The 27,828-nt window shown below is 36.6% G+C and overlaps 1 long non-coding RNA gene across 1 annotated transcript; it reads left to right on the top strand.

Annotated features, from left to right (window-relative positions):
* Positions 1–70: 70 nt before the first annotated feature.
* LOC124888699 lies at positions 71–27,815 on the top strand. Its single transcript, XR_007047375.1, has 3 exons — positions 71–8,099; positions 23,736–23,799; positions 24,373–27,815. It is a non-coding gene; the product is annotated as an uncharacterized LOC124888699 (long non-coding RNA).
* The last annotated feature ends 13 nt before the right edge of the window (positions 27,816–27,828 follow it).

Here is a 27,828-nt window from a genome sequence, read left to right as displayed (position 1 = left end):
TTTTCCACATATTTTCTTGCATTGAGATGCATTTTTTTTTTTGTGAAGGTTTTATTTAACATTGGGTATGTAATCATGTTTATTTTTATAACAGTATTTTGTGATACCATAAACTTCTGGAAAGATACTGAAACAGGAACAACCAAGCCGACACCTACATTAGTATCATCAATAATTTCTCTCTAAGGCATGGGTTAGCATGACTGCTAAAATACGCCGATAGCCATGGGGAGAGCTCGAGGATGACCGCAAAAGGATCTACCGGCAATGACAAGAGTTGAGAAATGTACACCTCCAGAGCAAATAATCTTTGAATAAGGAAAGGCTCCGATAACTATGGAAAGTGGATCTTCAATTGCTGGATCGACTACTATTTCATTGAATTTGGGGATTTCAGGAGTGGAAAAATTGACAGCAAACTACCTAGCACAAGTGGTAAGAATAGTAATAAGAAAAATTCAAGGCAGGACAAAAGTGTACCAGTCAAGCGGAAGCTTGATTTACAACAACCTCAGGAGAAGAAACAATAGTCGAATCTATTCAAACAATCTAAGCTAATAGGGCGAGGCATGAGCCTAGAGTATGTTGCTTCAGTTGTGAAAGATGGGTCCAAATTGGTTCAATTACAAGCAAGTGATGTGGATATGGACACTGAAAAATGGAAAAAAGCTCTTACACTCTATGTTGTTGGTGCTTCTCTAATGATTGGGTCCTTAGAGAGGTTTATAGCAGAGCAATGGAACTTTGCAGCCAAGCCAAAGATATACTATCATAATGAGGGTTATTTTGTTGTGTTGTTCACTTTGTTGGAAAATTGAGATGCAATTCTATCATCAGGACCTTATATGCTTAACAATAAACCAATAATCTTAAAGGTATGGTCAGAGAAGTTTGATTTTAGTGCTAAGGTTTTAACTACGCTCCCTATATGGGTTAAGTTCTCCAATTTACCACTGAATTATTAAAGTCAAGGAGTCTTCAGTAGGATTAGTAGTGCAATAGGTAATCCTTTGTTTGCTGACGATTGTACAATAGGAGTGGAAAGGATTTTCTATGCGCGTGTGCTTATAGAGATGAATGTCACCAAGGTACTTCCAAAGGTGCTATCCGTGCCGGACCCGAGTGGTAGAATTTTTTGGCAAAAACTGGAGTATGACTGGGTGCCAGTATATTGAAATACATGCCTAATGGTAGGCCATAAATATAGCTTGTGGAGAAGAAGGCTCCTCCTGAACATAGGAAGCCTAAGCCTGTACAAACATGGGTACAAAAGCCTAATCCTGAAGCTCCACCAGATATGTAAGTAGTCGTTGGGCCAAGTGAGGCATTCCCACCTTTGAATCATACATGGAAAGAAGCAAAAAACATATCAACTACTAAGAATAAGCAAAAAGATCAGGTAGATATTACACCTCTGACTAATGGTTTTACTATGCTGAAAGGTTATATTATATAGGATGCAGGTATTATGAGTAGACAGGATGTAGGTCAATGTAGTAAATGGGATGAAGGAGGAGATCAGAAGAAAATATCTAAATGTGCATGATGATAGTAGCATGGAATATAAGGGGTATCAATAAGTTATTTAAGCAGAAAGAGGCTAGTTTTTTCTCAAATAAATATAGAGTTAGTCTGATAGCTATGGTCGAACATAAGGTGCAACAACAATATGCTTCAAATATCATTTAAAAAATCACAAAAAATAGAACTAGTGTGATATGGATCCTATAGAATACTGATAGAATTGACTTTGAGCTTGTCAAAATGAATGAACAATATATACATGGCAAAGTAGAGATCAATAATGAGAGTTTTATGTTTATTGCCATAAATGGGTTGTATTCAATTGTTGATAGAAGTAAACTATGGCCTTCTCTTGGCACCATTGCTGCTGGTATACACTGACCTTGGATTCTAATAGGTGACTATCACACAATAGTGGAACATGATGACAGGATTCAAGGAAGTCCAGTACTCGATAGTGAAACTAAAGATTTTGCACGATTCCTGGAAGATCATAAACTTATAGAGCTAAGATCAGTGGGAAGGAAGTATACATGGAGTAATGGGCATGTTTATAGCAAGATAGATAGACCTGTAGTTAATGTTAAATGGGTGCAAAGGTTTCCCCATATTGAAGTTATTATGATGAACCCCGGATGCTCAGACCATACTCCAATTGGTATTGATGTTGACAGCAATAAACCACCTGGAAAATTGGCTTTCAAAATTTTTAATGTACTAGCTAAGCACCTCAGCTTTCCTGTAATTATACGACAAGCTTGGCTGAAGCTGGTTACTAGAGTTACTATAAAGAAGGTGTGGGAGAAAGTTGAGATAGTAAAATAAGGTTTAAAGAATTCAAACAATAGAGAATTCACTAGCACTGCTAGTAAAAATCAAGAAGCTAGAGCAAAGTTGGAGAAACTACAAGTAGATATGAGATCCAACACATCAGCTGAACTATTTGGAGAAAAAAAGTAGATTAAACTAAAGCTTGAATAGTGGTGTCTTATAGAGGAGAATACTCTGCAACAAAAATCTAGGATGACATGGCTTAGATTAGGAGATGCAAACACAAAATATTTCTTTGCAGGTGTAAAGGGTAGACAAGCTCAAAATAAGATCAAGAACCTAGTATCCATAATAGGCAACATACTGAATTCCCAAGATGGTATATGGAAAGAGTTATTGATTTTTATTCTGCTCTTCTAGGTACTGCAGCCAACATTGTACCTACTTTTGATCCTACAGTAATGAGAAATGGAAATATGCTTAACAGGGCTCAACAACTAGAGTTAATCAAACCAGTCACTAGACAGGAAGTGTTAGAAGCCCTCAGTGTTATAGATGGAAATAAAGCACTAGGCTGTGATGGTATGAATGCATGTTTTTTCAAAAATCTTGGCCTGTGCTAGGTACTGAAGTTACTGATGTTGTGCTTGAATTTTTTACCAATGGGACAATGTTTAGACTAGTGAACTATACCAGTGTGACCTTGATCCCAAAGGTTAAAAATCCTAAGACAATTAAAGAGTTTAGGCCAATCTCCTATTGTACTACCTTGTATCATATTATCACAAAAGTAATCACTTCTAGGATGAAACAGTTAATGGATACTTTGATTGATACTTGTCAGGTAGCTTTTGTACTAGGTAGAGTAATAACAGATATGAGATGGTAAAAGGATATGGTAGGAAAGGTATTTCTCCAAGGTGCATGTTAAATATAGATATTCAAAAGGCATATGACTCTGTGGAGTGGCCATTTATAGAACCAATGCTGAGAGGTCTGAATTTTCCTGAAAGATTTGTGCACTGGATTATGAAATACATAAGTACTATCTCATACTCTATGATGATCAATGGAGGCCCATCTACTCCATTTCTTGCTAAAAGAGGGTTGAGTCAATATCTTTGTTATTGTAATGGAATACCTCATAAGGTTGTTGAAGGGTCTGAGAATACAAAAGAAGTTTAAATTCCATCCTAAGTATGCAAAAGTGAATCTGATTTATCTGGGATTTGCAGATGATTTTTGTTTTGAAAAGATATTTAATTGTTACTCAATATTTTCTATGGCTTCAGGATTGCAAGCAAATGCCAATAAAAGTTCTGTTTATTTTGGAGGGGTGCCAGGTAATATACAATATCAGATTCTGGAAGTGTTAGGTTTCACCATTAGTACTATGCCTTTTAGATATCTTGGAGTTCCTTTGAGTACAAAAAGGATCTCCATCACTCAGTGTTAGCCACTGATTGAGAAGATTATGAACCGGATTACATCCTAGACCACTAAGTAATTGTCATATGCTGATAGACTTCAGTTGATCAAGAGTGTCTTATTTTCAATACAAACCTACTGGTCACAAGTTTTTGTGCTTCATAAATGTGTTATTCGGGGTATGGAAAGCTTGTGCAAAAGATTTCTATGGACATGAACAAAAGAGATCTCAAAAAAAGCACTTATAACATGGGAAAATTTATGCAAACTCAAGACATATGGAGGTGTGAACATCATTGACCTGACTACTTGGAACAAGGACGCTATACCTAAAATACTATAGAACCTATGCCGGAAAAAATATAAGATATGGGTGCATTGGGTGCATACTTATTACATAAAAAATGAGATAATCGGAGAGGTGATACCTAGACAGGCTTCCTGGATACTGTAAAAGATTTTAAAGGCTCACAAATATTGGCTAGCAGTTGGGTATACAATGGTAGATTTTGAAGATATGCACCAGTTTCATATATGCCAAATGTATAAACGACTGATGGGGTGCTTCCAAAAAGTGGAGTGGAGAAGATTAGTTTGTTACAGCTATGGAGTTCCTAAGTGGATTTTCATTTTAAGATTGGCCATTATGAACAGATTGTACACTAAAGATAGATTAGCTAAGGAAGATGCAGGTGGAAACCCAATGGGTACTATGCAGGAAAGAAGATGAGATAGTTGAACACTTATTTTTCTAGTGTGATTATGCTGCTGCAATATGAAATGCATTGTTGCGATGGATAAATATGCAAAGAACTGCAATTACATGGAGCAGTGAAATAACCTAGAGTGTAACAAATATCAAAGGGAAATCAACCACTGCTCATGTGTTCATGATGATGTTGGTTGCTTACATTTACTACATCTGGCATGAGAGGAACAACAGAATATTTAGGGAAATAGATGTACAGCCTGATAGCACAGTGCAAAAAGTAATATAGAAAGTGATACTTCTCGTTAGTTCAAAGCTGAAGTTAGCTAGTGTGGTGCCTACTCTGAACTATTAACCATAAATGTGATAGATTCGTAGTGAAGGGATAGTGTTGCACCCAGTCTGTGTTACCAGGCTGGAGGATTGCTCTATAATGTCCACTTTTGGTAATAAAATAAAATTATTAACCAAAAAAATAATTTCAAGATCAATATTATATGCCACAGTTTCTCAGATTGTTGAAAAACAATGGTAAAACGTCAATAAAAATGTTATCAATTTGTTAGCAAAAACATAATAATGATAATAATAATAATAATATCAATATAATAATAATATCAATATAATAACATAATAATGTATGATAATATTACTACTACAATAGTAATAGTATAATCAATATAATAATCCTGATATATTATAACAGTAATATAATTACTTATTAGCAAGTTAATGATACTGACTATTAAATAAAGATTATTAAGAGATTTTTGCAGTGATATATTAATTATATTTGAGTCGTACCAAGCATTGTCCTAAGAAACTATTTTAGCAGTGTGAAATATTTTTTCAAGATTAAACAAGTACTTCTCTGATTAATTAGAGAGCATATAGGATTAAATAAGTTTTTCCTAATTAATCAGAGGATACAAAAATCAGCAAAATTATCAATACAAATATCAACAAGTTAAACTAGAGATTTACTAAAATAATAACCAGAACTATTAAGTAAATGATATAAAAAGAAAGAGGAAAAAGTTGGAAAAGGAAGAGACAGTAACAAGAATGTGGGGATGATTTTTCAAGGCTAAATGATGTCTATTTATAATGGTTCAATAGACTTAGATGTTGGTCCAAACACTTGTTCAAATATTTTCATGCAAAATGATACTTGTCCTTCAAGTCTAACAAGTGTCAATGTTTTAAGAAAACAATGACATGCATATTATCAACACTATTTGTTAGTTAGCCACTTCCTCAAGTAAGTATGTTGTCTTTTAAAATACATTTTAGTATAAATTATTTATAAAATAAATATTTTTCATACAAAAAGTAGATATAAACTTTTAAAAGGTTTTTGACTAAGTTTAATTTTTTCCTGTAAGAATGATCACTCTTTCTCCCTTTTTATTCAATTTTTTTTTCTAAATCATTTTTTTTTCTTGTATAAATTCCGTGCATTTTTTCATAGAGAAAAGTAAATATAAATTTTTAAAACCTTTCCGACAAAGTCTCATTTTTTTTTAATAAGAATGACTATTCTCTCTTTCTGTCGTCCTCTCTTTCTATTCAATTCTTTTTCTAAATTATATTTTTTTCTTGTTTGAATTCCTTGCATTTGTTCATAGGAAAAAGTAGATATAAATTTTTAAAAGAAATTTGGTAAAGTGCTATTTTTGAGGGTAAAAATGAAACACCTTGACTTTGAATCCTTAGAAAATATTCCCTAAGATTGAGTTTCTGGACAAGGTATGATTTAAACATACTACTCATATGCTAGGTACGACTAGTACCCACTCTCTCGTATGATGATCAGTTTAGGTTGATAGCATTATAGTCTAAGGTACGATTTAGCATCATACCAATCATATGATGGTGTACGAGTCGTAAGTGGGTGAGTTGTTTAATGTCTTGAGCCTTGTCCATAGTGTTCTGCCTAGGGTACAGAGTGTAGGGTACTACTCGTACCTTAGGGTATGAATTGAGTATGAGGGGTCATATGTTAGTCAGTATGGGGTCCAAAGAGTGGTCTAGGGTACAAGTTAGTGTATCACTCATACCCTAGGGTATGGGACAAGGGGGTGAGTCGTACCCTCCTGGGTGTAATTTTCAGCTTTTAAGCTGAGGATATTTTAGACATTTCTCACCCCTAAAACTTTATGAACCACAACTTATAACATTGTTTGGATTTTGATTATTTACTTATACAAGATCAAAACATTCCGAAACACTCTTCAAAACTTCTCTCTCAAGATTAGGAACTAGGGTTTCAAGAGTGCTCATCTAAAGGCTAAAGGGGGTCAAGTTCCTTCCATGAATCATCTTATATAAGGCATGTGACTCTTCTCTCATTGTTATTTATCAAATATTATGTGTTTTAAATATTGATTATGGATTGTAAATGGTCGTTTTAAAATCGAATGTTGAGGATTTTGATGCATAATGATGAGTATTATTTACTCTTGTTTAAACTTGTGTTTATACATATTTTTACTGATGGTTTGCACATGTGGGTGCTTGTTGATTGTGGTTTAACAAATGGGTCATGATTAACACTAAGGTTGATGATTTTTACTTTGATTTTAGTCTTGAAAAAGGTATGCCCTCAAGTTGTTTGTGAAAATGTCTAAAATAAATAACTAGTTACATGTAAATTGTGTTTTGAACTAAGGCAATGGCTTAATGAGTAAGAATATTTGGTAAATGATCTTGTAAAGGCCTTGTTGGACATGTAATGAATTAAATGGTAATCCTGGTGATATGATTGGTTAAAAAGAGTTTGAGTCCCTAAACATGAAATGGAATTGTGTTTAAACTAAAGTTTAGTGTAAGAATCCTGATGAAGAATGAATGGTTTGGTAAAAAGGTCTTGATGACCATAATTTGACTTGAATGGTATCTGAAACTAAGGCATTGGCTTATTAAAGTGATTGATTGATAAATAGTTCATGAAGACCTTGTGGTCATGTATGGTGTTGAATTGTAGCCTTGATGGCTTGAATTGGTTGAGTGGGTTAGAATCCCCAAATGTGAACTGAGTGGATGAGCATGCATGGACAAAGGATTAGAGTCCAAATTTCAACTAGTAATGGACATGACGGCATGTGGTTAGGGTCCACTTGCTTAACAAGATGGCTTATGGTTAGATTCCACTTGTCTAATAATATGGCTTGTGGTTAGAGTACATTTGTCCAATGACATGGCTTGTGGTTAGAGTCCACTTGTCTAGTGAAATGGCTTGTGGTTAGAGTCCACTTACTCAATGAGATGACTTGAGGTTAGAGTCCTTTTGCTTGATATAACCAGGAAGTTCAAACTTCCTAATTCTACGCAAGTAGAAGGTTAGAGTCCTCCACTTCATGGTTCATAATTGGGTGTTTTGAACTGCTAAGGCCTTGCCTTCTTTTTCAACACTTGATGTATCTATATATCTGCATATCCATGTGTATAAATGTGTTTTCTTATGATGATTTGACTTGGTATTGAATAATGACATTATTTTATCCTTATCCTTGAGTTACATGCTAGCGCTCCAACCATTAACCGTCTTCGGACGCTGTGTCCCCATGCGACACAAGGGTCGGAGCTTGTTTTTCTCTTCCTACGTAGTGACCAGGTGTTAAAGCAATTTGGATGTTGACATTGAAGCGGTGACCTTCCATACTTCGTAAGACATACATTTCATGATCTTTCTATTTTACGTCATGTACATGTTTTGGACTTAGTTTTGGCTATTGTTAGGAGCTTGTTCCCACATATTATTGACTTTGAATTTGTATAGGCTTTGTGGATGATTGTGGACTTGGGTAGGTGTGATGTTGTGTGTGGAAATGAATGAAATGATTAGACATTCTTAAGTTATATTTATTAGTCTTGTTTCTGCTATCTTATTATATGCTCGGAGTTCATCCGACACTTTTGGATGATGTGATGGTTAGTTTAGGCTAATGGGGTGATCTCCGGTCCTTGATGGGTTCGAGATACCCGTTACGGCAAGGCCCTGGTTCGGATCGTGTCAAAGAATGATATGAAGTATTTTTTTTTCTACAAATGCATTGTCAGTTTTAGTAACTAAAAAAGAAGTTGAAGATAATAATTAGGAGTTCATGATTCTTTCAAAATAAAAGAAAAATGTGGTATTAGCTTGGGCGGGGGCTGATGGTGTACTGGCAACATCAGCGCCGATGGAAAGGGAGTGGGGTTCGATGGAGAAAAAGGGGGATTAATTTAAAAAAAATTATTTTCTTGTCTTTTTTATTATATAAATAAATTTAGTTTTTAAGAAAAAATTATTTAAATTTGATTGCCATCTGGCATTACTTCATTGGTCTATTTGGCATGTGAGTTACACTCACTTTAAATTTTTAACAAATTTTCAATTTGTATCAAATAGGTATAAATTTTTTCAGAATGAAGTGTTCAATTTATACAAGTCTGAGTTAAGGTATCCAAGAAAAATATCCAAACAAGTTTAAAGGTCTATCAATGAATTAAGCCTTAATACTTACTAGTACATAACTACATACTTGTTGGAATTGTGACATTGTAAATTACATCTATGTATCATCTACATTTTCTTAATACTCAAACACACTATGAAATAAACACCAATTCATACTAATAAGAATTGAATTGAGACCTTTCTCTCTTAGCACGTATCCCTTCAGTCTTTGCTTTGGAAGTCACTGGATCTATGTGACAACAGTAAACCTAACCTTAGTAGTAAATTTCTCCAACAATATGCACCTCTTGTTAGATACTTTGGGAACAACTAATTTAGAATACGTGTGTTGCACGTGTATATCGCATCAGGCCACCAATCAATATAAAATATATTAAAAAGGAATAAATTATTAAAAAATAATAATTGACTTTAAACAAACTATAATATTTTTTTTCCTTGATTTCAACAATTAAAAGTAAAATTTAAAGCTCTTGTTTATAAATAAATTAAATAATTTAGAGTTGCAAGCTAGATATTGTTACAATTTTTGTTTGGACTCCAACTTTAGAAGATACATTGATCAGATCCTTTATGGGTTGTGAGACTTCTGATATTTCATCTTATTATGAATTCTTAAGTTTTTGTATCTTTGCTCTTTCAAAGGTATTAATTATTCAGATTTCGTATCTTCCTTTTGCCAAATTAAAGATGCACCACGATTTACGTGTCATCAAAATATAGTGAATTTGAATAACTTGAAAACATGATTCTTTAGGACATAGTAATGCATCTTCAATTGTCTCAACTAATTTGAATTTATGTCGAAAAGTCCACATTGGATTAAAAAAAGTATTCTCCAACAAAAGTGACACTATATCTAGAGGTATTCAAACTCAAAATTTCTAATTAAAGATAAAAGAATAGTTACTCTACCACAACCCTTATTGATAATGTTAATATATCTAATATATCATAAATAAACTACCAAATAGATTCAGTAATAAATACGTTTTGGCATATCAATGCCTTAGTGTCATAAAGGTTCTAAATGAAAGATAAATAAGAATTCACATAGGAAAAAAAAATTAGATGCTTAGATCATAAAGTAACTTTTTTATATTCAACAAATACTTTAACATCAATAATATTTACTAAAATTGAAGAAATAGTTGGAGTATATTGAGAAGATACTGTATTCATCGCTTGATAACAAGTTTTTAAAAATTTACAGAGTTCTTTTATATCAATTCAATCATCATCACAGAATCGTAAATTAAGATCCGCATTATGAGCATTATAAACTAATTGTCTAGGTTCACGATAATCATAAGCAACATCAATCATTTCATATAAAGAATTTTATTTAGTAGGAATTTCTCTTGAAAGTTTTCTATATGAAATTTGACAATCTCCACAGCGACGTTTAAAATCAATAACTGTAGACTTTTTTTAATTTTCTTAAAAACAAAACTACAGGTAACTCAAACTTTAAAATAACCAGTTTAAAAGTCTATCGGACAAAGTTTAGTTTTTAAAAATCCAACAGCTTTCATATTATTAAAAACATTATCTAATGTGCATGCCATAATTTTATCAATAAGTTGAAAATATTTCAAGTTTTCCCCTATTGTACAAGCTATATAGACACCAATAGTCTCGTCAACATATTTATAAGCAATAATTCTTTTTTTCATGTTCCAATAGTAATAAATTCAATGAGCCGTAAGAGTAAAATAATCATTATTGTTGATACTACAACCTATATCAGAAGTAATAGATATTTTACTATCAAATTTACTAAATAAGCAATGAAAAAAATGATAATGTTCAGCTTGATATTTAAAAATACGATTCTTGATTGAATTTTGTGGAAAACTTTTAAAAGATGAATTATATACTCATTGAATATAATGAATAAAATCAAGGCAAACCCATAACAACAATCTTTTTTGCTAATTCTTCTCAATCTATATATTCACTATATGTCAGTGATGAGTTTGGGCTAGTCGGGTTACATGTTTAAATGAGTCTAAACCATATTACCTCTTACAAATTCTTTCGGTAGTGGTGTACCATTTTTTTTTTCTTAGCCTCTATTTCTAGACGAATAAATTCTAAATTACATTTCCTTAAATGATTATTTAGTAATCCTGTCCCGTCATTATTTTTCTTGGTCAAATGTTTCATAACTTTCTTGCATTTATTGCAAGTAGCGATATTTTTTACCCTATTATTGAAACCCCCCAGATTTTTGGCGCTTGAAAATTTCTTGACCTTTGAGATTACTACCTTAGTTACGACTTGACCCCACGATTCGTAGGGTATCTTCACGGGTCAAGTGACCCTAGTCATAAGGTGTCCAGTGAATAGTGTTTGAGTTTCTATCCTGGGTACGACTTAGGACACGAGTCGTAAAGACTCGTGAAGAGTGGTTAAGATAAATCGTAACCAAATCATGTAAGTTTACTCTGAGTATGAGAGGCTCACTAGGAGTTGTAAGGACCTTTTATGAGTCCTGGGATAAAATAGTAGGATGTCCAGTGTTTAACCCATTTGGGTTGTGTATTGACTATGACTGGACCCTACAAGTCATAGGGTTTTACTAAGAATGGGTTGGTTGATTCCTAAGGTCTACAGTGTATGGGGTCCTAGTCACTATTTTGGTTACGACTTGTGGGGACGAGTCGTAAGGTGTGGTTACGAGTTGATAGTTGACTCGTAGTCAAAGATGGCCTTTTTCCAACTTTTAAGTTAAGGGCATTTTGGACATTTTCCCGACCCAAATTAAAATTCACATCTTATAACTCCTTTAGGGTATCGTTAGCACTCAGAAAGAAATCAAATAACCTCTCAAATCATCAAGGTCAAGAACACTTTGGGTTTTCAAGAGGTTGATTACTTAGGGCTTTCAAGGGTGATTTCTCTCCATACATCTTGCTATTTTAGGCATGTTACTCTTCCCTCATTGTGAATTTTGTAAAAGCATGTGATTTAAAGCATTGTTCATGAGATATTGACGTTGGGTTTTGAACTACGGGTTGATGGTTTTTAATATAAAATATTAAATGCTTCTTCTATGATATTTATGAAACTATTGTGCTTAAATTGATGGTTGATAAATGCATTGGGGTGCATGGGAATGGTGGATGGAAATAAGGGTACAAATAAACCCCCAAATTAATTGTTTGGTATGAAAATTGGTAATAACCTCAACTCGCTTGCATAATTAATTTTGATTTATGCATTATCACTTGGCTAGGCTTGTTTCTTGAAACTAATGCATGGTACAAATGGTTAAATGATTAAGGTTTTAAAATGCATGCTATACTTGTTTCCTATGCCGGCATGGGGGGTGTATATATATGTGTGTATTTGCATATGGTTATCATTGGTTTGACTTGGTTTTGGATTGATGGCATTACTTTATCTTTATCTCTGAGTTACATGCTAGTGTTCACCCTACTAGCCATTTTCAAATTTATTATCCCCACTCAATAAAGGAACCGGCCATACTTCCACTCAACTTGCATAGTGACTAGGTGATTTGGGGACAGCTTTTGAGTCAGACTAAAATGGTGACTTCCATACTTTGTAAGACCCCATTTTATGCTACGAATTTCTTTGTCTTTACTATTTATCTTTGGTCTTGGTTTTGGCTTTGGTCGGGGCAGGTCCCGACTGGATATTCTTTGATTTTGATTAAGAGCTTTGTTGGACTACTGTGGATATGGGTGGTATTGGTTGGTTGTTTGGTTATCGGTGGTTGATTTTGGTTATAGACTCATCATAATATTTTTAAATTAATATTTTTTTTATCTTGTTATATGTTTGAAATTTATTCGACATAGGGTGTAAGGTGGTCAATGGTTTGGGTATTGGGGTAGTCTTTGATCCTAGTTGGACTTGAGATCCCCGACACGGTCAGGCCCGGGTTTGGGTTATGTCAAGATAGTATTAGAGCTCTAGGTTCATGATCAATTGGGTGTCCACAAAGTCGTATCAAGTAGAATCTCTTTTAAAGGTGTGTAGCACACCATATTCATAAGGGAGAAGCTACAAGAAATTTAGGAATGTTTCCCTTTTCTTGTGTTCTATTTTTGGGCTGTAGAGTTTAAGGTCCTGAAATCTCCTCTAATTCTTGTTTGTTTGTATTTCAAGTTATGCCTCCCAGACGACCTGAATCTCATGGAAACTCCCTTGTCCCAATCGAGGACAATGTTGATGGGACACGCCCTATTATTGGGGTCCAGACCCGATCTAAGGGTCCATCTCTTGATTGCCTTTCTGGAGTTCCATAGGTCCCCTCTAGTCCTTCTCGAGCTCCTCAGGTTGATGTGTCGAATACGGAGTTTCATTAGTCGATTCATATATTGTCTCAGTCTGAGCATGGTACTTCTGTTACTCCATATTCTGGGGCCACAAGGGTCTGCTAGTTTATGAGGTTAAGTCCTTTAATCTTTACTAGTGTTACGGTTGAGGAGGATCCTCAAAATTTTATTGATGAGATGGAAAAAAATTTTATGTGATGCATGCCACTAATGTGGATGGCGTGGAGTTCGTCGCTTACCAATTAAAAAATATGGCATATCAGTGGTACGAAGAATGGGACCAGTCTTGGGGTAAAGATGTTGACCCTGCCTTGTGGGATGATTTCTCTAGTGTTTTTCTAGACCGTTTCTTTCCTTAAGAGTTGAGGGAGGCAAAAGCAGAGGAGTTTGTCAATTTGAATCAAGGAAGAATGACAATCAAGGAATATGCCTTGAAATTTCATCAGTTGTTCTGGTATGCTACTGAGTTGGTGTCTAGTATGAGAGCTAGAATTAGGAAGTTTGCTTCTGGATATCCCAAGACTTGACTTGAAGAGTAAGGTTGTCTTGTTGAACAAGGACATAGATATCTCCGAGTTGGTTGTGTACATGCAGTAGATTGAGGAAGAGAAGAAGATATAGCCAGAGATAAGGAAGAGACAGAATGAGAAGTTTAAATTTCCTAATCAGGGTGGAGGTCAGCAGCAGAGTGGCTGAAATGGTGGAAAGTGGTCCAAGAAGATATGGGGAAATTCTGGGTCCTACTCAGTGGCTAGTTCTTCTTACCTAAAGCCATCTGGTACCGACGTTTTCAGGGTGGCAATGGTTCTAGGGCACAAGATGCCCAATCTCAAGCTAGTGGGGCCTAATCAACTCCATCATATCCTTCCTGCAGATTTTGTAGTCGAATCGTATTGGGGTTTCTGTGGTGAGGGAAGGGAAAGGTGCTTTAAGTATGATCAGCCAGGGCATATGCTTAGAAACTATGCCCAGGGTAAGGTTGCTTCTGGAGCAAACAAGGTTCCTGTTGCCTCTTCATCAGCTTTGACACCAAAGAATGCCCCATCTAGCTCTAACACTTGTCGGAACCATCTTGATGATCTCACTATCCATCAGGAGTCTGAGGCATCTCCGGATGTCGTTACTGGTATGTTTAAACTTTTTTTCGTGATGTGTACTGTTTGCTTGATCTGGGGTCCACTCTTTCTTATGTGACCCCATTTGTGGCTGTGTATTTTGATTTCAATCCTGAGTGTATTTTGGACCTTTTTTCTATTTCTATCCCAGTGGGTGACTCTGTGGTGGCTAAAAGAGTCTATAGGGGTTGTGTGGTATCTGTAGATGGTAGAGAGACTTAAGTAGATCTAATGGAGTTAGACATGGTTGATTTTAATGTCATATTGGGAATGGATTGGTTACTCCCGTGCTATGCTTCGATAGATTATCGGACCCATAAGGTCATTTTTAAATTTCTTAATGAGCAAGTTATTGAGTGGGAAGGGAGTTCTCTAGTGCCTAAGGGAAGGTTCATATCATATCTTAGAGCCAAGAGATTGATTTCCAAGGGGTGTATTTATAATTTTGGTCCAGGTTAAAGATTCTAACTCGGAGAGTTCTTCCTTACATTCCATTCTGGTGGTAAATAAATTTTCCAAAGTCTTCCCTAATGACCTTTCCAGTGTCCCTTCTATTAGGGAGATTGATTTTGAGATTGATCTTGTTTTGAACACTCGTCCTATCTCTATTCCCCAGTATAGAATGTCTCCAACTGATTTAAAGAGCTTAAGGAGCAATTAAAGGATCTTTTAGACAAGGGTTTCATCAATCCTAGTGTGTCCCCATGGGGTGCACCAGTTTTGCTCATACGTAAAAAGAATGGTTCCCTTCGGATGTGTATTGATTACCGGCAATTGAATATGGTGATGGTAAAGAATAAGTACCCTCTTCTAAGGATAGATGATCTGTTTAATCAGCTTCAGGGTGCTAAGTTTTTCTCCAAGATCGATCTTCGGTTCGGGTATCATCAGTTAAAATTTATGGAGGTGGATATCCCTAATACTGCTTTTCGGACCCTAATGGGCATTTTGAGTTCTTGGTTATGTCTTTTGGGTTGACCAATGTCCCAACAACATTCATGGACTTGATGAATAGGTTCTTCCATCAGTTTCTTGATTTGTTTGTCATTGTATTTATAGACGATATTCTGGTGTACTCTAAAAGTGAGGCAAATCATGTCGATCACCTTTGCATAGTGTTGCAGACCCTGAAAGATTAGCAGTTGTATGCCTAATTTGCAAAATCTGAATTCTGGTTGAACGTTGTTACTTTTTTGGGCCATGTCATAGCTAGTGAAGGGATCATGGTGGATCCACAGAAGGTTGCAGTGGTGAAGAAGTGTCTTAGACCTACGACTCTAATCGATATTTGGAGCTTCTTGGGTTTAGCCGGTTATTATAAGATATTTGTGGAGAATTTCTCGACTATAGCTACCTTGTTTATTAAGTTGACCCAAAAGAAGGTGAAGTTCTTATGGTCTAATACTTGTGAGGGTAGTTTTGAGAAACTAGAAGATAAGTTGACTTCAACTCCATTTTTTATCCTGCCCGGGGGTAATGATGGCTTTGTAGTCTATTGTGATGCGTTCCTTGTTGAGCTTGGTTGCGTTTTGATATAGCATAGCAAGGTGGTAACATATGCCTCTAGAAAGTTGAAGGTGTATGAGAAGAATTTCCGACTCATGACTTGGAGTTGTTGGTAGTGTTTGCATTGAAAATCTGGCATCACTATTTGTATGGAGTGCATGTGGATATCTTTTCAGATCATAAGAGCCTACAACATATTTTCACCCAGAAAGAGCTTAATCTCAGAAAAAGGAGATGGCTTGAGTTGCTCAAGGATTATGACATGAGTCTTCACTATTACCCAAGTAAACCTAACGTAGCTACTAATGCTCTTAGAAGGTTATCCATTGGGAGTCTAGCTCATTTGGATGAGGATAAGTAGGAATTGGTGAAAGACATTCACTATTTGTCTAACCTTGGAGATCATCTCTTGGATACTGAGGATGGTGGTGTAATTATGCAAAAGGTAGTGCAATAGATATGTAGGTCAGCAAAAGGTAGTAGCTTTTGAGATTGGTGGTGGTGGTATCTTGGGGTACCAAGGCAAATAATGTGTTCCTGACATAGATGGATTGCGAGAAAGGATCTTGGTTGAGGCTCATGAGTAGCATTATACTATTTATCCTGATTCGAAGAAAATATATCATGACCTTAAGGAGATTTATTAGCGTAATAATATGAAGCGGGATGTGGCCAGTTTTGTGGCTAAGTGCATGGTGTGTCAGCAAGTGAAAGTTGAGCACTTGAGGCCCGTAGGGCTATATCAAGAAAATGAGTTGCTTGTGTTGAAGTGGGAAGTGATTAATATGGATTTTGTTACTGGTTTTCCTTGATCTCGAAATCAATTTTGTTCATTTTGGGTCATCGTGGATAGAATGACAAAGTCTGCTCACTTCTTGCCACTGAGGACTAATTTTTTGGCAGAGGATTATGCAAAGTTGTTGTAATGCCCCGAGAGTACACCCTGGGTGTCACACGATGCTTACAGTCCTGAGGTACCACAAGCTAACTCATAAGCTAGTACCTGCAGTGAGCACTGAATAACATAACCATAAATGCGGAAGAATAACTGATACGCCATAAGGTTTTAATAACTGAAACAAATACTTAATTATGAATCTGAAGAAATAACTATCTGAGTCTAAATAAATACTGAAATCTGAGATAAATTGAATAACGAACTAACATGTCAACTGATGTCTAAATACTGAATAACTGATTGTAGTGTTTGAAAGCCTCAAAACTGAATAACTGTGAGTTAATGGGATAGGCCCCAACTAACTACTAGACTGAAAGCATAAAATAAAATAATCCATCCTCAAAATATGAGGACTCACTACTTCTACTGCTGAGAGTCTGAGAAGTCTAAGCGCAGTTCGGGAACTAGGCGTCAGAGCTTATGATTAATACATCATAGCGCAAAAAAAGGGTATGCGATCAGTACTTTGAATATACTGGTATGCTAAATGAGGTAGGCTGATATGGATGGTTTCATGAACAGGAATAATAATTATCTGAATATATATGTAAAACGTGGAGTACTGAATAAAATGCATGAAAGTTTGTAAATGTTGACGTTACATAAAATCTGTAGATATTGAGGATGCATAACCAAGCATACAACATAAACTGAATAAAATCTGTAAACTGGATATTTAGATAACTGATATTTGTATGATTTGGTCAAATAACACTAAGACTAGATGTCTGAACTGATTTCTGGACTAAGACTGTAACTGAGACTGTGGGAGGTATCATATAACCGACATTCCCCAATATGAGCTAATTGGGGTCCAACCTATAACCCAAGTTGAAAGGGTGTTAATATCGTGCCATGGGTACTAACGTTGGTTGTGTGGATCCACTAGTCTGGTATACTGGGTTGTCCCAAAGGACTAAGGGTGTCAAGCCTAATCTGACAGGTGACCCCTGCGAGACAATCAAGCCTAAACTGACAGGAGACTTCTCATATACTAAGCTGGCTACGTAGTTCTGGAGTATAGGAACTGCTCCTAACGACACTGCCTATCTAACGAGGAAGTTGCCATCCCTACACTCGCTCGATGTTAAATCCTACTCCAACTGAATGACACTGAGTTACTAACTATTTTTGAGTTTAACTGACTAATCTAGTAATGCTCATGATGTATTATGAAGTTATCCTGAAGATACTGAGATGATACTAAGTAAACAACTACGATTTTTGGGTATTTAATACCCCCAGGACTCAAAATCAATAATAGTAAAACGACACTAAAGCTTGGAGGACATAGCATGAAGGCTTTTATCAAATATTCATTCTTGTAAGCATTTGATCAAACACTTGATATGCATGGTGTATATAGAGCATGGGAATTAGTTTAAAGCTTGTAGTAAAGCACAACTTCAACACCATTATCACAAATCATAAATTAAATCAATGGACAACAATATTCAAACATATGAAGTGTAGTAATAGACATCAATTTTTCTAAAACATGGTACAAAACAAGATTCATGGAAATTAATGGTTTAATCATAATTTGAAATCAATATAACTTGAAAAGATCAAAATTTTGCAATTTAAATTGGATACTTTGACTCCATGGGTGAAAGGAACCCATGGATGAACATCTAACATACCTGGGTTAATGAATTTGAGAGGATTGATGGAGAGTTCTTGAGATTCGGCCTTGAATTTGAGAGTTAGGGTTTCTTTTTCTTGAGAAAGGGATCTTTAATTTTGAGAGGAATTGAATAAATGATGATTATTTAGGTCACTTAGGGGTTAAAACTCATGTTTTAGACTGATTAGGGTTGTGGAAAAAGATTCAAATACCCTTAAACAAATTAAAAAACTCGAGCTGGAAATTGAACATCCCAATTTTTGGCTCCGACGCGATGCAGTGCAATTGTGCCGGGCCACTGGAAATTGACAATCCTCATTTTATCTATTGGCGCGACGCAGAACCATCACGGTAAGCCTTTGGAATGCCTTTTTGGCTACCTCTGTGACGCATCATTATCGCGGAGGCTCACTGAAAATTGCCAAATGTGAAATGGGACATCACCACGATATGGTGAAATCGCGAAGTCTCACAGAAATTTTACAATTGTGATTTTACACTTCTCTTGCGCGTCGGGCCCAAATCACGGTGACTTACGATTGAAACTTAAAATCATTATAACTTCTTACTCGGTTATCTGATTAAGGCGAATCTTATATCGTTGTAAAGATAATTCAATTTCCCATAACTTGGTGTGATCCAAACTGAGAAATAATGAGTATTTATAAAATTTTATATATGAATACTCATGTATTAGGACTTAATTATGCTAGAGAAATACGGGGTATTACAGTTGCACCTTCAAGAGATTGTAAAGTTGCATGGGGCACCTGTATCTATTATTTTGGATCGTGGTACTCTGTTTTCACCATACTTTTGGTGTTTGTTTCAGAGAGGTTTGACAACTAAGGTGAGCCTTAATACTGTTTTTCACCCGCAGTAGGATGGGAAAGCGGAAAGGACTATTCAGACATTAGAAGATATGGTTAGAGCGTGTATGATTAAATCAGTGGTATTTAGGTTGATCATTTTACTCTTGTAGAATTTTCATATAATAATAGTTACCACTCAAGTATTGGGATGGCTCTGTATGAATCTGTGTATAGTAGGAGGTGTAGATCTCTTATTGGGTGGTTCGAGGTTGGTAAGGCAGAGATGTTTGTCCCAAATTTGGTTCACCAAGCCATGGTAAAGGTGAAGATGATTCGACATAGATTTAATACCGCCCAAAGTCGCCAAAAGTCCTATGCAGATATGAGGTGTAGGGAGTTAGAGTTTAAGGTTGAGGATAGGGTGTTCTTGAAGGTGTTTCCCGTAAAGTAAGTGATGTGGTTTGGTAAGAAGGAAAGCTCAGTCCCCAGTATGCTGGTACTTACTTGGTCTTGAAGAGGGTTGGTAGTGTTGCATATGAGTTGAAGTTGCCTTCTAGCTTGAGCTCCATTCACCCGGTGTTTCATGTTTCAATGTTGATAAAGTCCATGGGTGATTCTTTGACAATTATTTCTTTAGCAGAGGTGGGTATTGCAGACTCCTTGTCTTATGAGGAGGTTTCAATTGAAATCTTAGATTGACAAGTTCGTTGGTTACGGACAAAGGACTCAGCTTTGTTAAAGTTTCTATAGAGGAACCATAAGGTTGAAGAAGCTACTTGGGAAGCCGAAGAGGACCTGACATCCAAGTATCCATTCCTATTTCCAATCCCAAAAAATCGTTCTTAAGGTACGTGTGTTCTTAACATCTTTATTTTCTATCTTTGTTAAAGGGAAGTGTGGTTGTTAGTTGTGTTAAATCGTGTTTTTGTATACCTTGACCCATCATTCGAGGACGAATGATCCAAGTGGGGGAGAATTGAAACACCCAGTATCTGTGACCCTTAAAAATTTCTTGAGCTTTGAGCTCACTGCCTTGGTTAAGACTGGACCCTATGAGTTGTAGTCTGTCTTGATAGGTCAGTGACCCTAGTCGTGAGGTATCTAGTGAATGGTATTTGCGCTTCTGTACTGGGTATGCCTTGAGGACATGAGTCGTAAAGACTCGTAATGAGACGTTTGGATGAGTCGTAAACAAATCATGGAAATTTGTGACAAGAGTTTTCTAAGTATGAGTGGCTCACTATGAATCGTAAGGACTTGTTAAGAGTTGTAGGCTAAAATCATAGGATGTCCAGTACTTAGCCCATTTGGGTTTTTTGTTGACTACGACTGGACCCTAAGAGTCATAGGGTCTCATTACGAATGGGTTAGTCAAGTCGTAAGGTCGACAGTGTATGGGGCCCTTGTCACTGTCTTGGTTATGACGTGGTGACGAGTCGTAAGGTGTGGTAACAAGTCAATGGTTGACTCATAGTCAAAGGTAGCCTTTTTCAGCTTTTAAGTTAAGGGCATTCTGGATATTTTACCTCCTAACCAAATGAAAACCCATGTCTTATAACCCCTTTAGGGTATCATTAGCACTTAGAAAGAAATCAAATAAGCTCTCAAAATACTCTTAAATCCTCAAGGTCAAGAACACTTAGGGTTTTCAAGAGGTTGATTACTTGGGGCTTTCAAGGGTGATTTCTCTCCGTACATCTTGCTATTTCAGGCATGTTACTCTTTCCTCTCTATCAATTTTGTAAAAGAATGTGATTTAAAGTATTGTTCATTAGATATTGATGTTGGGTTTGAACTATAGGTTGAGGGGTTTTAATATTAATTTTTGAAATGTTTCTTCCATGATATTTATGAAACTATTGTGCTTAAATTGATAGTTCTTAAATGTATTGGGGTGCATGGGAATGGTGGATGAAAATAGGGGTACAAAGGAATCCCCAAATTAATTGGTGTGGTATGGAAATTGGTAATAACCTCAACTCACTTGCATAATTGATTTTGGTTTATGCATTATCACTTGGCTTGGCTTGTTTCTTGAAACTAATACATGGTTAAGTGGTTAAGGATGGTTTTAATAACCTTGTGAGGTACAATGGAATCCTCTAAGTGAAAGATTTATGAAAACCTTGTGAGGTACACGGAAATCTCCTAAGTGATTCTAAAAATGGAGTCTGCGGGGTACTTGGGAATCCCCTAAGTGTTGGCTAATAAAATTGCTTGCAAGCTGTAGTCGGTATGATGATACCACTTACAAATGCCTTAATAATTGACTCTTGGAATTGATGGTTTGGTTATGTGTTAAATATTTTAATTGGGGAATAATGAGGATTGCGATAGTTAGTCGTGAAGGTGTGAGTCCGAAGGACAGACACTAGAAACTCATATTTGCCGATATAAGGGTTGGTCTTAATAACCAAGTGCTTGTGGGGTACAAGGAAATCCCCCAAGTGCATATATATACATATGTATCATAGAGGGTGAAAGGTACAAGAGAATCTCCGGCCACCTATGATATCTCTGGTTCGTGCAACTAACACTCACTGGAGCCCGTCTGGAGGTAACACTGGACCCAAATAGTCCGGAATGGACTTATGACAGTAAAGCTACACAACCCAAGTTAAGTTTTTAAAATGCATGATATACTTGTTCCCTATCCTGATATAGGGTTGTAAGACCCCGTAAGATCCTAACTCATTTCAGCTTACTATTGCATGTTAAAAATGGGGTCTAAGAATTAGAATATTTCACTAAGTGTTAGGACTTAGTCTTTTCCAAAGCACCCTAAACTTTAATGATCTTATTTTTGACCTTTCCGACCTTAAAAAGTTAAATTTTAAGTTAATTCATGATCGGGGTTATCGATAGTAAATCTCGGGTGAGTATTGGAATTTTTGAACAAGTGTAGAGTTGTGTTTGGGTCACCAAAATAGTAGCAGCCCGCGATTAGCCCGGGGCGCGCGCTCCATCGTGCCGTAGGGGTGCCCATGCCAAAGCCCGCAGCATGTGGTCTAGTCCGATAGAGCAAAGCCTGCGGCGCGTACCCCATCGCACCTCCTTTTTTCCAACTTCTATTTCCATTTTCTAAGGGTATTTAGGTCATTTAACTTCACCCAATTGGTACATAACACGGGATTAAGGGTCCAAAAAGTCAAAATTGGTCCCATTATTCACAAATTCTCTCAAAAGAAAACACTCTCTCTCAAGAACAAATCCTAGCCTCTTCAAGATTCAAGCTCAAGCTTTGAGAAATTCGCTAAGAACCTTTACAAATTCATCAATTATGGTATTTGTGATGTTCATCCATGGGCCATTTTCACCTATGGATTCCAAGAATCCATTTTCAAGTTTAAAGTTATGATTTTTACCTGTTGTTATGAAATATCTACATGAAGCTATTATGAACCTTGATTTCAAATCATGTTTACCATGTGTTTTCGTTGGAATTCGTCCGTGACACATTTAAATGGTGATTTTCGCATGTTTCATCCTTAAACCATGATTTTTAGTATTGCAATTATGTTAGTAGCACATATTTTAACTATTCCCATGATAAAGTCTATGAATTTCAAGTGTTTGATGAAATGCCAAAGAGAATAATTTTGCAGAATGATTTCTCCATTATGGTTTTGAAGTGGTTAAATGCCTTTATTGTTATTTCCATTCAGTGTTGGGGGTTATGAATACCCAAAACTTAGTTATTTACCTAGTTTTCAGAATCTTCAAAGTGGTTTCAGATAAACCATGAGCCTTCTCATTTAGTTAGTATCATTGCTCAGTTGTTGTCTTAGATAAGCTCAGTTTAGTTCAGAAATTAGCGTCTTTCCGTTGGGAGTAGGATTTAGCATCGAGTGAATGCAGGATGGCGGTTTCCCCATCAGTTAGGCAAAGTCGTTAGTAGTAGTCCCTGTATTCCAGAACCACGCAGACAGTGTGGGTTATAAGAAGTCACCCGTCAGTTTAAGCTTGAATACCTCACAAGGGTGACCCGTCAGTTTAGGCTTGACTCTGCCCAGAGATCACCAGTTATTTTAGGCTTGATACCCTAGTTTTTTAGTAGCTTAGTGGATCCACACAGCCAGTGTTATTATCCATGGCACGATACTGACACCCTTCCAACTGCAGTCACAGGTTGGACCCCAATCATCTTACAATGGGGAATGTCGATTAGATGATACCTCCCACAGTCTCAGTTCAGTACTCAGTACAGAATTCAATTCAGATCGCTTGACAAAGGCATATAGATTATCAGTTACTCAGTTATCAAACTTCAGTATTATGATATTATAGTATGTCAGTCTTACAGATTATATCAAAAATATTTTATGTTTGGTCTTGCACTTGCAGTATTTCAGTTTTCATGCATTCTTATACAGTTATCTCATGTTATTAAACCAGTCATTACTTTATGTTCAATTAACCCATGCATTACAGCCTAACCCCATCTTATATGCCAGTACATTCAAAGTACTGATCGTATACTTGTTATCTTGCGCTATGATGCCTTATATCATAGGTTCGGACATTCAGTTTCCCGATCGGGCCTAGGCAGGACCAGTTAGCCAGCATCAGCAGCAGTGGTGAGTCATCATACTTCGAGGACGAGTTTATCTTTATTCAGTTAAGATTAGTAGTTTAGTTATAGGGTCAGTTGTAGTTAGTTATGGGTTTGTCCCATCAACTCCCCAGTCGGTCAGTCTTAGAGGCTTTTCAGACACTTTCAGACAGTTGGTTAGATTATCAGGTTTTACCCATTTTCAGATAGTTGCTTTCAGCTTTATGATTCAGTATTGTTTTCATCGTCTAAAACCTTATTGCGTTTTTCAGTTAAATTACACACATGTTTATTTGTTATTAATTTTATTCAGTGCTCACAGTAGGTATCAGCTCATGGGTTAGCTTGTGGTCTCTCAGGACTGTAAGCACCGTGTGGTGTCCAGGGTTCATTTCCAGGCAGTTACAGGGGTGGGTGGGTGGGTGTTTGTACGTGCGTGTGTATATATATATGTATATATGTATGCATTTTCATATGGTTATGTGCATTGGTTTGACTTGTTTTGGATTGATGGTATTACTTTATCTTTATCCCTGAGTTACATACTAGTGTTCACCCTGCTAACCATCTTCAGATGCTCCATCCTGATGTGATGTAGGAATTGGCCATACTTCCTCTCCTTCTGCACAGTGACTAAGTGATTCGGGGACAACTTTTTAGTCAGACTAAAGTTGTGAGCTTCCATACTTCAGAAGATCCCATTTCATGCTATGAATTTCTTTATGTCTTTACTATTCTTTTTTTGTCTTGGTTTTGGATGTGGTTGGGGATATGTTCCGACTGGATATTCTTTGATTTTGATTAGAGGCTTTGTCAGACTAGTATGGATATGGGTGGTATTAATTGGTTGTTTGGTGGGTAGGTGGTTGGTTTTGGTTATAGACTTATCATAATGTCTTTAAATTGATATTCTCTTATCTTGTTAGATTTTCGAAATTCATCCAACATAGATGTAGGGTGATCAATGATTTGGTATTGAGGGTGGTCTCCTATCCTGGTTGAACTTGAGATCTTCGACATAGCCAGACCCTGGTCAGGTCGTGTCAATCATGCTCCATAATTTTCAAATTAAAGACCTTTTAGTACATTTGGTACCTTTGGCCCTAGTAAACTTCGTTAAAGGTAAAACTTTTTCACCCTTTTTCAGTAATTCTATAACCTGACTAGTAGGGATAATAATTTCACCTAACTCTTGTTTTTCTATATCATCTTCTTTTGGTAAGTCTTCGTCAAAAATATGATAACACCTACTTAGGGTCTCATGGTCTAATTGTATACTGGCATCAACATCGAAATCATTGAATTGTAATGAAGAAATTTCTTGAACATTACTAAATCTAGGAAGTAATGAACATTTGTGGATAAATGATATAAGTATAATTTTGTTTCTCCTTTGATTATTTCCTCTTGATTTTCTTTGTAATTTGAGGGTCATTAATAGCATATTTCTTGAATGTATAATGATCTATTTATGAATATCCCATGATTGATTTTGTGGATATTGGAGATGCCATTTTTTAGGAAATATTTATTCCTTTATATAGGTGTAATTTAGAATTTAGGATAAATTAGCCAGTTTAGGGTATTATAGCCTCCAAAAACTCTAATAGAAATTAAATTCTTCTGGTAGAGTTCACGAAATTTTAATGTCTACAATTGCTTTTGTAATTGAGATTCGGACACATTTGAAAGCAACTTTTGCGTAGCCAAACTCATGAATACAAGCATACATCATAAAGGCCATCAAACATGCTAATTGTATGTGTTACCATGTTATGATAAAATTACTCTCAAAAAGAAAAGAAAAAAACATAAAGTCACCATTGAAGTTGTCCGAAATTTACAAAAAGACAATTTAACCTTGCGAGCGACCTATTATCCCCCTACACAATTTCAAAGAGAGGTTAAACACATATCAATCAACATCTTACGCGTGTTGAATTTATTTACTTTTACATTTTACTCACGTTTTTGTACTTTACTATTTTTCTTTTTTCGTGTCATTTTTTTCTCCTCCTTTATTGCTTCTTAGTCAAATTTCAACTAGCAATTTTTAGAACATTCTACTCCTTCGATTTCAATTTTGTTTTACTTTTGTTTTTTCTTGGTAATTGATTGATCTACGTGTTTGTTGATCGATTGTGTTGATTTTATTTGTGTTTGTTGATTTTTTTGGATTTGCGTGTTGAGTCAGAAAAATAGAGGGAACATGTTCAATATTTAAAAGTATCACCAAATTTCACTAGTATGAGGCCTTTTGGGAGGCGTCCAAAAATAAATCCGTGAGGGCTTGGCCCAAAGTGGATAATATCATACTAGTGTGGAGTTACACGCGGTCCCAACAAGTGGTATTAGAGCCTAGGTTCGGGTGTGTCAGAGTGGTGGACTATGGTTGGTGAGAAGTTCTCAGTGTAACGACAAGACTGGAGATCTGCAGGTGGTGCCTTGTGTCGAAAGTCTTCCTGGCGAGTGGAGTTCAAGCGGCGTGTCCCGTTGGGTGATAACGGCGGTACAAGATGTTTGGCAAATCATGTGAAGTGACCTAGTAGTTGAGATCTACGGTTGATGACTCATGTTGAAAGTCTTCTTAACAAGTGATGGTCAAGCGGCGTGTCCCACTGGTTGGTAGTGGAGGTACGGGGAGGTCACAAGACATGTGCTCTTGGTTTGAGGAGGGAATTGTTGCGAAGCAAACAAAATCCCACATCGAAAAAATAGAGGGAACATGTCCAATATTTAAAAATGTCACCCAACTCCACTATTATGAGGCCTTTTGGGAGGTGCCCAAAAATAAATCCGTGAGGACTTGGCCCAAAGCGGACAATATCATACTAGTGCGGAGTTACACGCGGGTTTTTCCACCTATCAGGATAGTCTTTTGGGTTGGGCTCTCCCATTTGGTTTATAACATTGGTTCTCTCGTTGAGAGTCTCACATGTTGGGTCGTGACTCGGAGTGATGGCCTACGCGCTAGAAATGTTGACCTGGACCCAAGAGGGGTGCCATCCGTGACCAACTGAGCGTAGCCGTGACCAACTAGGATCGATCCACATGTGGAGAGCCGCTTGTTGGGCCGTGACTCGTAGTGGTGACCTGTGTGCCAGTAGTGGTGGCCTGGACCCAAGAGGGGTGCCAATGGTGACCAACTGGGCATAGCCGTGACCAATAAACATCGATCCACGCATGGAGCCATGACTCGGAGTGGTGTCCTATGCGCCAGGAGTGGTGGCCTGGACCTAAAAAGGGTACCACCGTAACTAACTAGGCTCAGCCGTGACCAACGAGGTCGTTGGTTCTCAAGCGGAGGCGATTGTTATGAATCAATTGTCCCACATTGGAAAAATAAAGAAATGCTAGGGAGGGTGTTATGTAAAGAATGGATCTTAGGTCTAACTCAACCTCAAAAACTAGCTCAAGAGAGGAGGATTGTCCAAGTACATATAAGCAAACCACCAGTCCATTTCCCAATCAATGTGGGACTTTTACCCACTCTAACACCCCCCTCACGTCCAGGCCCAACTAGCACTAGCGCGTGGACCGGGAGCCCAAAACGGGGATGGACCTGACTCTGATACCATGTAAAGAATGGACTTTGGGCCTAACTCAACCTCAAAAGTTAGGTCAAGAGGTGAGAATTATCCAAGTCCATATAAGCAAACTATCAGTCCATTCCCCAACCAATGTGGGACTTTCTACCCACTCTAAGATTGTGAAGATTGAAATTGGACAAGCTTAATTTATTTTGGAGAAGGTGATTATTAGTGTTTGGTTATGGCTACTATGGTGCGGTTTAGACTGTAGGGAAGAATTTGAAAAAACAAAATCGCCATAATAGTGAGATCGAAACTCAATTAAAGTAGAGCGTTATAGTTCTTCTTAAAGACGATATCTAACAACTACAAAAAGTAAAAGTTAGTCAGAATAGACACATTAATCAAATATCAAGAAATAGATTTAAGAACAAAGCTTCAAAAGTAATGTAGAAAGAAAATAAGAGGAAAAAGAAAAGCAAAAATGTAGCAGGAAAAAGAAAAAGAAGGAAGGGTGATTCCAT

The sequence above is a fragment of the Capsicum annuum genome, chromosome 11 (assembly GCF_002878395.1).
Source record: "Capsicum annuum cultivar UCD-10X-F1 chromosome 11, UCD10Xv1.1, whole genome shotgun sequence".
NCBI classification, from domain to species: Eukaryota; Viridiplantae; Streptophyta; class Magnoliopsida; order Solanales; family Solanaceae; genus Capsicum; species Capsicum annuum.
This window is presented reverse-complemented; position numbering and strand designations above follow the sequence as displayed.